The following is a 13,353-nucleotide window of genomic DNA, read 5'->3' as shown; positions in this document are numbered from 1 at the left end:
TCCGATTTCTGCAAGTTCTAAAATCCCACCCTGCTAACTCAGGTGAGTCCAATGGCGATTTAAATTAGCATCCACACGTGAATGCATCACACAGCCCACTTTTTTTTTTAACTGTACATAAATTGTACATAAATACAATCAAAGAAGGAGTTAACTTTTCTCCCTCCCTCTCTTCCTGGAGATGCGTCACGCTCTTATCATCTCACCATACGGCTAATTATTAAATGATAAGACACAGATGGTAAAGGCTTATTTAGCGCTTGCTTACACTCCAGCAGAATGATTGCATCACCTCTCATGTGTCCTCAAGACATGCAAAACATCAGAAGATGCTGACACAAAGTGTCAATGACGTATAAATGCACGTTCTCATGGGAATGAACTGAGAGGGGGCTCAAGTACTTTTTGTTAGTAAAGCACACAGTCATATATAATATTTATAAAAATAAATCAATATTATTATGATTCATTTTTAAAACGTAAAATGTTTTAATTTCATTTTGTTAATAATGTTTTTTTTTACTAAAATAAACATTTTAAAAATAATTTATTTGATATAAGATGTTTATTTGAGATAATGATGTAGTGCACTTACAGTAGAGGCAGTTCACAGTAATTGTTCACTCCTTGTTTACTCACTGTCACATATCATAAACCTTAAATCATGATAAGAAACAAGATTTCACTCTCCTAACTGGTATGTAAGGTAAGGTTCTATAAATTCATTTGAAAAATCCATTTTGGTCCGTAAACATGAGGCTCGCTTGAGGACAAGTCACAGTGCATAGCGGCGACGGACGAAAACACTACGTGCTCAACAGTGGTCAGACTTGTCTCAATGGCTTGACTGACGCAATCATCAAAAAGACGATATTGTTGTGTCTACCTGCAAAAGAAAAACAGGCTACTGTTTTTTTAACAGGAAGAGCCATGCCAAAATAACATCCGACATGCCAAATAACATCAAAATGGTCCATTCCAGGCTTGTTTAGGTCTACAATTTGGTTGATGGTCTTGTAGTCCATTTCTGAGGTCTACAACCCCTGGCAACAATTACGGAATCACCAGTTTCGGAGAATGTTCATTCAGTTGTTTAATTTTGCAGACAAAAAGCAGATCACAGACATGACACAAAACTGAAGTCATTTCAAATGGCAACTTTCTGGCTTTAAGAAACGCTAAAAGAAATTCAGAAAAAAATTGTGGTAGTCATTAACCATTACTTTTTTAGACCAAGAGGGGAAAAAATGATGGTAATAGTTTAATATTATTTGAACATGCATACAAGTTACAATGGAATACATCACATAATTCAATTTGCAGTTCCACATGTCCAAAAGGAGTAGGAAGAAGCAAAGCTTATTTAATCCTACCCCCCATCCATTTCACATCAATTGCAATACATTTATTCACTTCCTGTATTCCATTGTAGTCGATCTTTTCCAGTAAATACATACATAGGAAAATGATAAGGTAATGTAACAATGTCGTAACATATTTGTCAAGGTTCTTGAAATCACTCATCTTGGTGCTTTGTTTGAGTTTCTTACTCAATCCATTCCATTATTTGATTCCACCTACTGAAACTGATCTTTTTTGCAGTACATTTAGCAAATTAACATTACTTTTATAGTGATTACCCCGTATCGCCACACAATAAGTTCGATATGCTGATACCAGATAACAGTAAAGAGTATGGAGTGATTTTTGATGAAAGACAAATTTTGCTTTCCTCAATATTGAGGTATTTCTCCCCACCTTATGTTGTATATTTTTAATATGAGATTTACAGTTCATGTTTTCATCTATTATGATCCCCAGAAATGTATTTTCATTCACCCTTTCAATATTCACACCGTGGATTTGTGTTTGCGCGTTGGTATCCTTTCTGCTATTACCAAAAGGCATTATTTTGGTTTTACTTAGGTTCAAGGATAATCTATTTTTGTCTTATCTTTAGCTTTTTAGTATAGTTCTTTAGTATAGTCATTACCCCTGTGACACTCAATTCTGAGGAAAAAACTATGGAATGACCCTGTAAATTTTTATTCCCAAAACTAACACCTGCATCAGATAAGATCTGCTGGTTAGTCTGCACTCCTTGGAGAGCTGTTGCACCAAGTGGACTGATATGAATCATGCCTCCAACACGAGAGATGTCACTTGAAACAAAGGAGAGGATTATCAAACTTGTTAAAGATGATCAAACTTCTTAAAGAAGGTAAATCTTCACGCAATATTGCAAAAGATGTTGGTTGTTCACAGTCAACTGTGTCTAAAATCTGGACCAAGTACAAACAGCATCGGAAGGTTCTCAAAGGCAAGCATACCGGTAGACCAAGGAAGACACCAAAGCATCAAGACAGAAACTTAAGTAGTACAGGTATGTCTTTAAAACAGAAAATGCACAGCAAAACAAATGAGGAACAAATGGGAGGAAACTGGAGTCAACGTCTGTGACCGAACTGAAAGAAAGCACCTAAAGGAAATGGGATTTACAGACAGAAAAGATAAACAAAAGCCATCATTAAACACCTAAACAGAAAAAAAGGACTAAGGAAAAGTAATTGTGGATTGTGGATGACTGAGTGAAAGTCAGATTTAGTGATGAATCCCAAATTTGCTTTGGGCAAGGTGATGATGCTGTAAGTTTTATTTGACGCTGTTCCTGTGAGATTTATGAAGATGACTGCCTGAAGAAAACATGCACATTTCCACAGTCATTGATGGAATGGGGCTACATGTCAGGTAAAGGCACTGGGGAGATGGCTGTCATTACATCTTCAATAAATGCATAAGTTTACCTTCACATTTTGAACACTTTTCTTATCCCATCAATTCAAAGGATTTTAAAAATCATTTTTCAAGAAAATAATGCATCTTGCCATAGAGCAAAAAAAGACACTTAAGGTCAATGTCATGGCCTGCAAATAGTTCGGAACTCAATTTAACTGAAAATCTGTGGTGGAAGTTGAAGAAAGTGGTCCATGACAAGTCTCCAACATGCAAAGCTGATCTGACAACAGCAATCAAAGAAAGTTGGAGCCACATTGATGAAGACTGTCACTCATTAAGTCCATGCCTCAGAGACTGCAAACAGTTATAAAAGCCAGAGGTGGTGTGTTCAAGGGCTCTTTTGTTTGTTTGTTTTTCATGATTCCATAATTTTTTCCTCAGAATTGAGTGAGTCCATATTTTTTCCTTCTGCTTAATCTAAAAAAGTAAGTGACTAACACATTGTTTTAGTGTTTCTTTTAGTGTTTCTTAAAGCCAGAAAGTTGCCATTTGAAATGACTTCAGTTTTGTGTCATGTCTGTGATCTGTTTTTTTTCTACAAAATTAAACAACTGAATGAACATCCCCCGAGACTGCTGAGTCCATAATTTTTGCCAGGGGTTGTACAATCGTGTTGATGGTCTTTAAGTCTGTTCCAGTTCATTCCAGTCTTGTGTACAATCTGGTAGTCAATTCCCATCTTGTGCAGATCTACAAATTTGTGGATGATTTTGTTGTCCATTCCATTCTTCTGTAGGTCTTCAATCTTGTTGATGTGTTTGTAGTCTATACCAGTCTTGTGCGGTTCTACAATCTTGTTGATGGTCTTGTACTCCATTCCAGTCTTGTGTAGGTCTAACATCTTGTCAATGGTCTTGTAGTTCACTGCAGTCTTGTGTAGGTCTACAACCTTGTTGATGGTCTTCTAATCCATTCCAGTCTTGTGTAGGTCAACAATCTTGTTGATGGTCTTGTATTCCATTCCAGTCTTGTGTAGATCTAACATCTTGTAAATGGTCTTGTATTTCACAGCAGTCTTGTGTTGGTCTACAGTCTTGTTGATGGTCTTCTAATCCATTCCAGTCTTGTGTAGGTCGACAATCTTGTTGATGGTCTTCCAGGCCATTCCGGTCTTGTAATCCGTTCCAGTGTGGTGTAGGTCTACATTCTTGTTGATGGTCTCGTAGTTTATTCCAATCTTGTGTAGGTCGACAATCTTGTTGACAATGTTGTAGTCCATTTGTTTCCCTTGATGTTTTTCCCCTCAATCAAATACACATTAATTTAGAATCAAAAATGTAGAATTTTTTTCTGTCTCTCACTGTTATTCTAAACTTACCAAAAAAAATCAGGACTTTTTGCATCTTTGTGAAGGTATAAACTTAATCAAATGAGCAGGGCATCAAATACTTATTTTTCCCCCAGTACAGAATTCAACAGGGACACAACATACTCTGCATTTGACAAGCCAAAAATGGAGGTCTACTCCCAAGAGGCAGACAAACAATTAAAAAAAGGCATCCGTTGGTTTTGTTAAGTGGCTCTTATTGGTTGTGATGGCAGCCTCTAATGTCAAGTGACATGTGTAGCAGGAGTCAGGACCTCATCACCTCAGTGGCTATTAAGACACACTCCCATGAGACCTTCCCCACTCCAACTCTCCTCCCGGCCCTGCAACTTCACGCAAGCATTCGGTAACAAAGTATGATTTCATTTATGCTCTGTTGCGGTTCATGACGGGATATAAGGTGTAAAGTGCGACTGCTGTGCTGCTAAAAATGACGCTATAACAACATCAATCAATCACATAAAGGCAGATGGATGCGAGCAAGAGAACAATAAAGATACAAGCAGATTGTGTTGCAATCCAATATAGCAACCTTGCAACAAATCCAACCCCCGCAAAGCTTATAAGCTTCAATTTGTGTCCGGAGCTGCTGATTCAACTCAACTGGGGGGGTTTTGCGCTCCAGCTGGAGTGTTGTTTGGTTGGGCTGGATTTCATTAGACGGTGAGGTGATGCCGGTCTTCTTGTGTCTGCGCAATGCAGCAACGTCTGCAACATTTGTCAGCTGCGTGGCTTAATACCCGCCGGGAGGTGCAGAAGTTAACAGGAACGGTGTGACGCCGACTTTATCAACAAGCCGCAAAAAGCTGCTACTATTTCCAGAGGCGGCCGTCCGCTTTGGTCGCCAGCGAGGACGGCCTCAAGCTGTTTTTATCCACACTTAATCAGATCTTTAAGGAAAGAGTTGCAAATAAAAGGCTTTATACTGTTTCACAAGAGAAACTGAAGCTTCCTTTCAGTAAAAGGCGTGTTTGTGCATCTCGTGCTCCCATGATGCCTCAAGTCAAGAAGGAAAATGACGCCTTGTCTCTCCTTCAGCTAAAGTGCAAAGCTGCAAAATGATGACAGGCCTTGTGAGAGGTAAAACGGAGGACATGCGGTTCCGTGTAACTCCTTTTCCCAGATGGCCGTGTGGCAGGAGCTGTGTGATCAGAGATCTAATAAAGCGGCGGATATGCTGCAGCTCCTTTCCTGGAAGGGAGTCGTTGCCATGGCAGCCGCACCTCAAGCACCGCAGGTTAATAGTGGGAAATTAGGATTTGGCCGGCTGATACTCACACGCCAACTTCAAACTGCACTCGTGTTGTAGAATGTTACAGGCGGCTCCTGTAGGGCCACCATCAGAACTGTAGTACAGTAGAGAATAAGCAGTCAATAGTTACTAGTAACGGTACATGTATTTGTAACCAAAAACAATCCCAGCCTTTTGTGTCATGGCTAGTTATTATACTTATACTCAGGAAACTCCTGTATTTTGCCCTTCTTTCCCAGATTCTTCCCATTTCCAGTACTGCCAGCAGCCTTAAAACCGAGGTATGTACTGAACCGTGACTATGGCGCACCTAAATACAATATGAAACTGCAATTTTTGTCTTTCTTTTATGAAAAGGCTTGAACGGTACAAAACTTGTGATGCACCGTACCACTTTTTGGCATCCAGCAGTTGTATAGCACCTAAATGTTAGAGACAGTCACACCACCTGTCAATTGGTTGATAGAAAAAGTGTTATATCCTGCAAAAATGGCGGAGCAGAAACAAAAAATGTGCCTTTTCTGAAACGAACCATGCTCATTTTTGTAATAGACACAAGGAGAGGACACAAAATGCTAATGATTAAATGTAATTGTTTGGTATTGTGTTTCTAAACAGATGATTCTTTACACTTGCACAATTCAACGTGTCCGAGAAAGGAGTAGGAAGAAGCATCGCTTATTTAATTCTACCTCCTTTGTTCACTTCCTGTGTGAGCAAAACATTCAAATTTCAAATGTTACCACTTTCCAACAGGGAGAAAATAATACAGTAGAGAATAGAATGTGTGACAATAGCTAGATAGCTTATGCAGTGATGAAGAAAAAGAAACAAGAAGGAAAAAGAAGGGGCATTGCACACCATTCCTGTCTGGACCTGCCTCATTCTTTAGAGGATGGGGCTTTTTACATTGGGAAACCAAGCAGCCACTGAACAGGCGCATGGCACAACACAGACGGGTTAACTCTTCAGGTCAAGACTCTGCGGTCTACCTGCAACCCAGAAGGATGAGCAGAAGGATTGTGTGAAGGGGTTTGGTGTCTACTACCAGATTTCTCCCACAAACAATGCTGTCCTTTCATCCCTTCCAAAAAGACCCAGTTATTTAGCCTGAAACAAATAAACGAGGCCTCGCCAGCTTGGTTTCAGATGGGCCCTTACTATCATTGCATCTGAATGGGATGCTAACAAAGGCACTCTATTGCATCCTAATGATTGTCATTTGACACCACTAAAGGCCCAACCATTCCTCTCTGGACTTGCCTCCTTCTTTAGAGGATAAATAGATTGGATTTTGCACCAAGCTCTCAGACTACAGCTGTCCTATCTAGTCTGTCTGGTGTGTCCAATCTGGTGTGTAACTGGTGTGTGACTTATTATTACCTATTATAGTAATGATAGATGAAAGAAATTGAAGGGATAGTAAATGTGTAACTTAAGAAGCACATACTGAATTTTGGTGTGGATCTAGATAAAAATGCAACATGGGAATGTATAGTATTTTCGAGGAATGTCTGATAGTATCAGCCATCTGACCTAAGTGGCCGATTTTGGCATGAAAATTACATATCGGTTTTTCTGCCGATAATAATTTTCTTTCCACTATTTGAGTCACAATGGACGGAAAATTCTCAGGCCTTAAAATGCGAATAGTCGGATAGCAGGAGAGAATAGGCAAACAAACACAAATATGGTACTCTACATTTTAAAATGTAAGCTTGGCGCAGGTCGCCAGTGGCATCGTAGTTCTAGTAGGTAGTTCACATACTGTCTCTTTGGTGAATTAGCGTCACACTAGTTGTGCAATATTTTGACACTATACGTACAAAGTAACTGTACGACATGCTGAAAAGATTTGTTCCTTAGATTGGTTTTAGAGACTTTTTATTAATTGGAAGCCAAATAAACACAAGCATATGAGCCATTTGGACTTTAATAGTTACAGTACTTACTCGTAGGCCTATGTATGATAAATATACTGTATTTACTGACAAATATACTGTATTTCAACGACTCAAGCTATGTGGGAGGATTAACATGAAGTAACTTCACTGACTGCTGTTAATGCTGGATGACAAATATTCTGACATGAATCCTTCCGGGGGAAAAAAAGCCCAACGTAATCCACCTCTTTGGATCTTAGACTACGTTTACATGTGTCATGTGTGGGTCGGTTAAAATGAAGTCTGGTGCATTTGCTCCGCTAATACGGTTCCTTTGGTAAAGAGTGAACGCAATCATCTGAAACGCAATACGCACCAAACAGAGAGATGGGGAGAGATGGGGTCTCTGAGCACACGAGAATGTGAATGCTACATGGACCAAAGACACGGAGCATTGTTCAAATGACAGCAATTAGCATGCAGAAGTGACAACTATGTAAGAGAAAAATCCTTAAAAGTATATTTTAAAAGGTTTTTGTGAAATCTAAGTATGAACGCAGCCTTAAAGATTGCAATTGCAATTGCAAAAAGAACATCTTAGTGTTTTGGAATGTTAATTATTTTTAGTCTTGGAGAGATATTCAGATGAGATGTTATACTTCAACACTCTCAATTTAATAAAATAAAAACTTACAGTATTATCAGAAAACTGACATAGGGTTAGTCTTTTGGAAATTTTAACAAAAATATGAATCTCAAATAGGTTCATTTTGTCTTCTTATTACATTCAGTATGTATGTTCACTTTCTTATATTCAGATATATTTATTGTTAATTTAAAGTATTTTACAGTTGAAGGTAAAGAACTCAATCTAATATAGCTAAAAAAATAAAAATCCATATAAAATCTAAATCTATTTGTAAAATATGCAGCATATTCATAGTGTTTTTACCGTATGATAGGAATGTTTGAGGAGTGTTATGCAGCATTACTCGCTACGCTGGCCCTGATCTTGCAGCAAAATAGTCCCGTCTGAACGTAAAGTAACGCTCAACTTCATCGGATTTGCTTCTGAATTGAAATAAAAATGACAAGCGCACTATGACGAGGCTGATTGATGCTCTCCGTCTGATCTCAGCAGATAAGAAGCCCGACCGTTAAGAAAAAGACATTTCCTCCGTTTTGATGACAGCGGCACTTTAAAAGGTCAACGTATCAACTTTACTGCAGCGTCTGCATCTTTGCGCTTAACCTCCCTTTTAAAACTGCTCAGCTTTTGTGTAAACAGCTTTAAAACTGCACATTTTTAGGGATTTTGCCCATCATCTAAAATCTTTATACGACACATGAACACACGTCTTTCTCGTTTCTGTGCATTCTAAAGATATAAAAACAGATAAAAAGAGACAGCTCATTACTGCACATAATGGGCCACACCTATGCTGCCAACAAAGACCTCTATTAAAGCACCTCCAAAAACCTCCAACAAGGTTTTATGGTTTTATATACATGTAATAACATGTAATACTTACAGTATTTTGCCGTGTTTTGGTCCTTTTAAGCATAAGAACTTCCTTCCTGGGCGCATTGATTTCACAAAGCAACATAGAAACAAACTTCTACACGGAGGTTTAACTTTTCCAAACTCAAAACCAAAAACAGCAGCAGTGGCAGCAGCTCCAATATGGAGCGTTGCCTTTTCGTAATGGCCTGAGGCCTTGTGGGTGCGGCACTGGCACGCTGCAGGCGTACCCAGGTGTCTATACGCCAGAAGCGTAGTTCGATCAGCGTAATAATGTTAATAACAATAATAACAATGATGCTGTAGCTTGTTTAATATGCACGTCACAGTATATGTAAATGGAGCGTTGTTGGTGCTTTTTGGAGGGTTTTTCATAAGGCTTTATAGGCGAAATAAGTGTTTCCCATTACGTGCATTCTTAGCTGCATCTTTTTAGCTGTTTTTATATCTTTAGAACACACAGAAAAGAGAAAGACATATGTATTCATGTCTCACATAAGTATTGTGGATAATGGACAAAATTCCCCCCCAAAAATGCAGTTTTCGTTGAATGATTTTTAACATGAAACATTAACATGTAAACAAGTAAGTAAAAAGAAAACAAACATTAAACATGAAAATGAAAAAACTGCTGGCAATCTAAAAAAGCTAATTTTATTAAATAAATTAATAATAAATAAAAGTCTAACAAAAATCGCATTTTATAAAACTAATTAATCAAAAATCTAAAAAGTAATTAAAACATCTAATTTTATTAAATAAAATAAATAAATACATTTTGATTTTTTAATAATAATATCATTTTATAAAAATGCCAATATAGCATACAAAAGAGCTCTAGCCGACAGCTGAACTGCGCTGTTTTTGTTTACGTGATACAAGAAACACTTCCTGTCCATCACCTTTAGGCTGAATCCCAATTCTACCCTTTACCCCTCGTCTTACCACTTAGCCCTAGGTTTTGCGCATTAACAAGAATCAAGTGGTGTCCCAGTTCTCCTTAAAGGAGTAAGTGGTAAGTGCTAAGGGGTACACACCCCTTCAAAACAAGTGTGGTCTCTGACAACACTTGAAACGAAGGGGTAGGCGGAGCTACAACACCCGCTGAGAAGACGGAAGCACGCAGACCAAAAGAAACACATAAATGTCAGTAATAACACATAATTATTGAGTTTCACAGCAACGTCACTCATGGTTTATTTTATACTCAATCATTTGCTACACCACGTAAATATTCGCCATGTTTTGAATTGTTGGTTTTCGCGAGTTATACAGTAACGAGCCAGCGAACTCCAGTATCTGACTTCACTGCAATCTACTGCATTTAATAAATGATTAGACAACGATTACATAGCGACCGCATTAGCCTGTTCATTGTAAGTTGTATTTTAAAGTAGCGAGGGGGATCTACATTACTGAACTGGCCGAGAGAGTGCCGTGTTTGTGTCTGACTAAAGAGCCCCCTTTCTCGGCCACGGCGGGTGGATAGCCCCCGCTCCATACAGCGTGTATGGCAGCGTGGAGGCTGCTCGGATGCCCCTCACCCGCCCATGGCAGGTGGCTAGCCCCGCTGTAGAGTGTACAGTGTCGTTGGCGTTTTCTAATCTAATCATTGAACGCAACACGTCGTAGTGAAGTCTGTTTGCTGTGATTCATAGCCACCCTACTCCACCAACAATTGTCATGGTGAGATACAGTATGTTTACTGTATTCAGCATACAGTATGGATGGTCAGGAAGTGAGCTAAATAAAACATGTAAACAACATGACCATATGTGGACAGCACACCACATTATCAAAGTTTATTCAACTTTTGGAATCTGCTGTTGTCCCATCTAGTTTGTTTTTTTTTTTACCATCAATCTATATTTGTTTTCAGCACACTATTACTATACTACTATTACTATTATTATTGTATTTACAATGAGTTAATAGTTGTAGCCCATCATTCATGCATATGTGTCATAACTGCAGATGCTACAAAATAAAGCACTCCAGGAGCTTTTGAAAGCTACAATCTCAGTATGGAAAAGTCAAATACAACAAAATGCAATTCTGGACTTTCTTACAAAACAATCAGCGAGAACAGCAACAACAGGAGGAGAGCGAGGCCAAAACAGGGAGGATTTGAGACCTTGAAATGATGCTTGATAAGGTTTATACATTTGTTGATGACGTTTGTTATATTGTTATTTCTATGTCATATGTATTTTTGCTACATTTTCTATTTTATAAATGTTGTTGCAGTGCTGTTATAAGTTGTTTATTACAATTGTTTCTTGTTTTGCAATAAATGTCACAGTTTATACAAATGTGTTCCTTTTATTTAAAAAAAGCTGTTGTGAGGTAGGCTATATCAAATTGAAATAATGTAGACATGTATGCACCTTACTTTATGGAAGGAAACATTCATTACGAACCATTTGATTTTCTCACCTGCCTATGTCACAGCCAGCAGGCAGTGAAGGGTGATGACGTAATAAGAATCAAGTGGTGTCTTATTAGTGGCTTCTTCCCCTTGGCCCTAGGTTTTAAGGGGTAGGGGAAGGGGTAAAATGAAGGGGAAGGGCTAAGGGGTATAATTGGGATTCAGCCTTAATGTGTACCATGTGGGTGATGGGTACGCCTTCGTACAGAACCATAACATCTGCTCCCAAATACACTGGTGCACTGTTGCACCCCTTATAGATTTAATCTACGAAAACAAGATCTGCATATGCTATTTCTTGAGCTACACTTTTCTCTTCTCTCAACACTCTTCCTGTCTTCTGTGGCTATGCTGTGGTTGAGAAAAAGCTGCATCTCCGACAGTAAATGATAAAACGCTGTCATTTCCCCCACTCCCCTCAGAGACAAGGAAGCCGAGGAGGAAGGAACCAAACAAGTGACAGCTCTGAGAGGAAAAGATGTTTCTCTCTCACTCGTGATTGCTGTTTGAGTGTGCATATGCTCACACTCCTCGGCTTGTCTGGCCAAAAATATGTTGACTTGTTCAGACCTAACTCTTTTATTGAGAGGAAAAACTCAATGATGTAAATTGCAGCCACAATAGAGCCTTAATGCAACAACCGATACAGCCCATCCGGATAAATCACCATATCTCTGTAAGCAAGCACCAATCACTCCAGAAACAAGCCAAAACTTGTATCATTTATTGGGATCCAATACATAATGCTGATTATTTCTGCGAGTTTAATCGACAATATACTCTGTATTTACCTATTGTTTGTACAATGTTATTAATTAATTATTTATCCATCCATACATACATTTTCTATGCCGCTTATCCTCTTTTAGGGTCGCGGGCGCATGCTGGAGCCTATCCCAGCTGACTTTGGGCGAGAGGTGGGGTACACCCTGGACTGGTGGCCAGCCAATCGCAGGGCACATATAGACAAACAACCGTTCACACTCACTTTCATACCTATGGACAATTTAGAGTCACCAATGAACCTAAAATGCATGTTTTTGGAATGTGGGAGGAAACCGGAGTACCGGAGAAAACCCACGCAGGCACAGGGAGAACATGCAAACTCCACACAGAAATGCCCAAGGGACAATCGAACCCAGGTCTTCCCGATCACCAAACTGTTACTGTGTTGGCCAACATGTTAACCACTAGGGCTATTAATTATTTATTATTTGTATTGTTTAATTTGGTTAATAAATTAATAATAATTAAAATACATTAAATTAAGTTTCAACTCCCGGGAGAGGTTCGACCATGTTCCGAGGGAGGTGGCGGACATTGAGTCTGAATGGGCCATGTTCCGTGCCTCTATTGTTGAGGCAGCTGATCAGAGCTGTGGCTGTAAGGTGGTCGGTGCCTGTCGTGGTGGTAATCCCAGAACCCGTTGGTGGACACCAGTGGTGAGAGATGCCGTCAAGATCAAGAAGGAGTCCTATCGGGCCTTTTTGGCTCATGGGACTCCGGAAGCAGCTGACAGGTATCGGCAGGCCAAGCGGTCTGCAGCTCTGGCAGTCGCTGAGGCAAAAACTCGACGAGTTTCGACGAGTTCGGAGAAGCCATGGAGAACAACTTCCGGACAACTTCGAGAGATTCTGGACCACCATTCGGCGTCTCAGGAGGGGGAAGCAGTGCACAGTCAACACCGTGTATGGTGGGGATGGTGTGCTGCTGACCTCGACTCGGGATGTTGTGGATCAGTGGAAAGAATACTTCGAAGACCTCCTCAATCCCACCGACACGTCTTCCTATGAGGAAGCAGAGCCTGGGGACTCCACGGTCGTCGTTGACACGACTCTCGTTGACACGACTCTGCAGCATCGTGTGGACATCGGGGGCAGTACCTCTGGATTGGCAGACCGGGGTGGTGGTCCCCCTTTTTAAGAAGGGGGACCGGAGGGTGTGTTCCAACTATGGTGGAATCACACTCCTCAGCCTCCCTGGTAAAGTTTATTCAGGGGTTCTGGAGAGTAGGATCCGCTAGATAGTTGAATCTCGGATTCAGGAGGAGCAGTGTGGTTTTCGTCCTGGTCATGGAACTGTGGACCAGCTCTACACTCTCAGCAGGGTCCGTGAGGGTGCATGGAAGTTTGCCCAACGAGTCTA

Source organism: Dunckerocampus dactyliophorus, chromosome 8 (assembly GCF_027744805.1).
Source record: "Dunckerocampus dactyliophorus isolate RoL2022-P2 chromosome 8, RoL_Ddac_1.1, whole genome shotgun sequence".
Lineage (NCBI taxonomy): Eukaryota > Metazoa > Chordata > Actinopteri > Syngnathiformes > Syngnathidae > Dunckerocampus > Dunckerocampus dactyliophorus.
The sequence above is the reverse complement of the archived record's forward strand: the minus strand, read 5'-3'. Positions refer to the sequence as shown.